The sequence below is a fragment of the Daphnia magna genome, unplaced genomic scaffold, assembly GCF_020631705.1.
Source record: "Daphnia magna isolate NIES unplaced genomic scaffold, ASM2063170v1.1 Dm_contigs021, whole genome shotgun sequence".
Classification (NCBI taxonomy): Eukaryota; Metazoa; Arthropoda; class Branchiopoda; order Diplostraca; family Daphniidae; genus Daphnia; species Daphnia magna.
Window position 1 is genome coordinate 811,177 of NW_025533118.1, and position 4,080 is coordinate 815,256.

The window sequence follows — 4,080 nt, forward strand, 5'->3', positions numbered from 1 at the left end:
CTTCCGAATCTCCCCTAGTCTTTTACCTTAACAATATACTATTTTTCCCAATTGTTTCAATTTGTTCGACCGAGCTTTCAAATGTACTATTTTTTCCCATGAACAGTCCTCGTTTTCGCACTGTCTGCAATATAATAACAAGTAAGGCAGTTAGTCTTTTTGATTAGTTCATACCCGCAATCTTCATTTCCCGGGCTTGTAGTTGTTGTATTTGTAAAGGAATAATAGGTTTAATCATTCTTCCCTTTACAGAATAATTAATTAAAAGCAGTTTAAAATAAATAACAGAGACGGCTAATCCACAATGCAAATGTATTGGTTACCAAGTCTAAGTCTACAATTATAAGTTAAGTTAGGTGTGACATACCAATTGGGAACGGTTAAACAATGTGAGAGGTAATACCCGATTCAACGAATTAAGTTAATTGAACTAAACTGGTACTTTAAACAGAGCTGTTAGGTCACAGAGCTCGAAAAGAACCGAGATGGAACCGGAAAGAAAACTAAAAAGAAAATGTATTGCGAGAGTCAGTCACGGTCTTTTATATGGAAAAGATGTTGCCGTTACCCGAATAAGGAAAACCGTAGGGAAAGATGGCTCCGTACAAAAGCAACCCCCGACTCGAGTTGACAGTTCTGTCAACCCATTTAAGTCGAATATTAGGGAGGTTAAGGGGTACCCATCCGAAAGGATGAGTCACGGGAGGTTGAGAAGAATTATAGTTTTAGGCCGTACGATTTACTGGAGAAAGCGTCAGTTTGAGGTATAAATTAGTATAATAGTCCTGTGTTAAAGCCAGCCCCGAACTATGGTGACAGTTGGGATAGGTCAGTTAACTAGGGTTTAAGAGAATAATAAGTAAAAATATTTCTAAATCTAAGGGTTATTTATACATTGTGATCTTAATCTAAGAAGAGTATGAATATTCTGGCGTGTGTGGTGCAGGTGCAAGAATATTCTAGAAGTACAAACAGGTAGGAAGATGTTCTGGAAGTTTTCGGCTAGACGAGGGTGCTCCTGTTTCAGTCGGCTGATGTAAGAAGGTGTCTTCGTGTGGCGCAGGTGTCTTTTGGGGAGTCGATTGGAAATAGGTTTATTCTGTTGCTACTTGCAGTTTTATGGTGAATTCTAGTGGAGTCTGTGTGACGAGGGATTTTGGGGAGAGAAAATGAAGAAACCATGCTTGTAGAATGGGAATTCTGTTACATATTGCCAGTGCAATACCCTCCAATTCTATTTGGATTCAATTCTAGTTGCGTAATTTAGTGGGAGTTGGGAGAAAACATTTAAGCTACTCTACATTTTATTCACCGTCTTAAGACGTTTAGGCAAAGTAAAAACCATTTTATTCTCTTTACTTTCGTTTTCATAAATAAAACTTTTACTTAGGCAATCGTTTCTGTCTGAAAGTAAAAAATGTAAAAGGCTAACGTAAAATCGCAACTAAATTTAAAAATGCTTTCTAGAGCTAGTCATGTGTTTTTTAGAAACATTGTATCTGGAGATTTTACTGAAACCCTGCTCAATTTCCTCTCCAACAGTCGCAGCAGCGCCTTTCCGAAAATGACCGAAACATAATACCTGTGAAAAGTTTTAATTGTAAAAATACAATCGAATGAAAATTGAAATGAATTTTGATATCAGTGATACCTGGCATCACCAAGTATGCGCTTTCCCATGAAATCTTAAAAAGCTTTTGGGTAAGGCAAGCAATTTTAGGGTCGATGGTTCCTAATCTGTTTGCGAAAGGCCAGTAACGGCAGATAACATCATAGCAAAAAACTTAAATGCCGAATTGCCATGCCCACCACTGAAGGAAAACTATTACTCGGTATGTTTCTCCTCGATGAATGTTTGCTGCACGGAGTACTAAACCGTGACGACATCACATACACAAAATTGCCGTTTCATCCATTTTCTTTGAATGGGAATGGGAATCAGATTGCCCAGCTTTAAAAGTGGAACCACCGCACGCCGCGTTTCCTAGTCTGCAAAATAAATGTTATTAAACATTTAAATCGATAACACTTTGTAGACTCGCTCACCTCATGAAAAGCTTTGTTTGCTTCCGCAACAAAAGCTTCTACTTCATAATTTTTGGCTATGGCCACATTTTCCAACAACTCTTTGGCTCCATGGCTGCAATATGAGAGGTAAAAGAAATAGTAAAGTGTATTGTGGAGGAACTATTTAGGAAATTTTTGATTATTTACCTATGAGCCGATTCACATCTGTAACATTTCATGTTACCATCACAATGACAATCAAGTGGTTTGACCCCGTAAGCTTTACATTTCATGTGTTCTACCCTTAATATCTTTTGTTTAATTCTAATATGATTGAACTCGTATTCCCTCATTGCCATTATAAACTCTGTGTTTCTCCAACTAGTGCAGAAAATGAAAAAGACCAACGACAAATAAATAAATTTAATAGAAAAAACCAGCAATCATAACTTACTCAATTGTGTAATTCGGAGAGTTGTTGAATAGTTTCGATAATTTTGTTCATGGAAATAACAGGCATTTTTGTTGAAAATGCCAACACCATTCTAGTAGCTCGGTACAAATGAGATAAAATGAAGTCTTATCTATAGCTGAAGACGGTTGAAAGAAGTAAAGTAATCTTCCGCTTTTGCTTCGAACCAATAACTGCAAGTGTTCTGGACCTTTGTTTTACCTTTGCATCGAGAAATAAAAATTAACTTGAAACGTTGAATACACAAACTTTTTTGTTAAGAACAACTTTGTATTCTCGGGTTTGTCACAATTCAGTTGTCTACCCTGACGGAAAAGAAAATTTGAGGTGAACAGATGACTGGTTGCCAGCCGGCCCATACTTACTTCGGAAAGCAAGTGCCAGTTTTTTGGCGATGAAGATAATAAAAAAAGTGTTAAAGGTGGTGTTTAAATCAAACCTGTCTTCTCCCTAATTCCCGCACCTCCCCGCCTGAAGCAAAAGTTAAGTGGAATACTGTTTAGTAGTTTCCACACGGACTTTGACTTGGGGGGCTAGTTTATTATCTTGCTGTCACTTGAATATGAGTAGGGGAGACCGGGGCTAGTTGGCTTAGGGGTAAGTCGCTCTTTTGCGTATTATTTGGCGCCACTTAAAAAGTAGAGTTTTTCAGGATAGCCGAAGTGTTAATTAATATCACTAGATAGTCTGTTCAAAATTTTAATTTTGTCTGCACTTAAATGCTGACGTTGTACTGCGAAAACCATTTTACGCTTCGCCGCGAACTTTTTTTTTCCGTGCATTTTTCTTTTTCAGAAATAAGGTATGTAGTGGATGTTAATGAAATTTTTTCTTTAGATACCTTAGTCTTTTAGCTAAGGGTCAGTCAATTCTAAAATTCAATATAATTTATTTTTAAGTAAATTATTTTAAAGAAAACAATGACCCCTACCAGTGTATCGTATTTGAAAAAAAAAACGAATATTTTAAAAATACAAATACTATATTTTAAAATACTCGTCCTTCAAAATACATTTTTTCTCCCAAAACCTCAAATACCAAATAAAATAAAATACAAATACAAATACAAATACAAAATACTTTTTTCCCTTATGGAGCAGCATTCCTACGTTGCGCATTCTCCACAAATGCGAAAATCAAATTTGTGTCCAATCTGTAGTACGCTGTCTACAGCGTCTTATGGGAAAACCAACCATTTCACTTTTAAAATATTGTTTTCTTCTCTATAACTATGTTTTACCTCACTGTTGTACCTAACAGTGGATTCGCTATTCATTTGGTGATAACAAAATTTTTCCCTCCATCTCCTTTTAAGTCTAATTTATTTGTAGTTAATTTTTGTTTAAGAGTCCTTTTTTGTGATCGACCCGGCTAGCAGAAGAACCCGAATTCTTTAGCTAGCTTGTGTATTGTTGTTCACTCTATAAACGTCAAACTTGTAAGTTTAACTAGATGAAGTGTTGCGTACGAAATTGTGAAAAGAATCACAAGGATGGAGTTAAATTTTTAAGTTTTCCTAGGAAAATAAAGAAGGAAGGCTGTTTTCTTGCAAACCTTTTAATTTTCCCATTCATTTTCTTCGTCCTCGAGCAGAATTTTCT

The 4,080-nt window shown here is 36.2% G+C and overlaps 1 long non-coding RNA gene across 2 annotated transcripts; it reads right to left on the reverse strand.

Annotated features, from left to right (window-relative positions):
- Positions 1–295: 295 nt before the first annotated feature.
- LOC123466284 lies at positions 296–3,400 on the reverse strand. Of its 2 annotated transcripts, XR_006652554.1 has the most exons (7): positions 2,747–3,400; positions 2,462–2,680; positions 2,215–2,388; positions 2,047–2,140; positions 1,830–1,989; positions 1,652–1,737; positions 296–1,582 (listed from the first exon to the last, which is right to left on the reverse strand). It is a non-coding gene; the product is annotated as an uncharacterized LOC123466284 (long non-coding RNA). The 2 variants fall into 2 exon arrangements; XR_004400294.2 differs by having other exon boundaries at positions 1,652–1,989.
- Between the last annotated feature and the right edge of the window lie 680 nt (positions 3,401–4,080).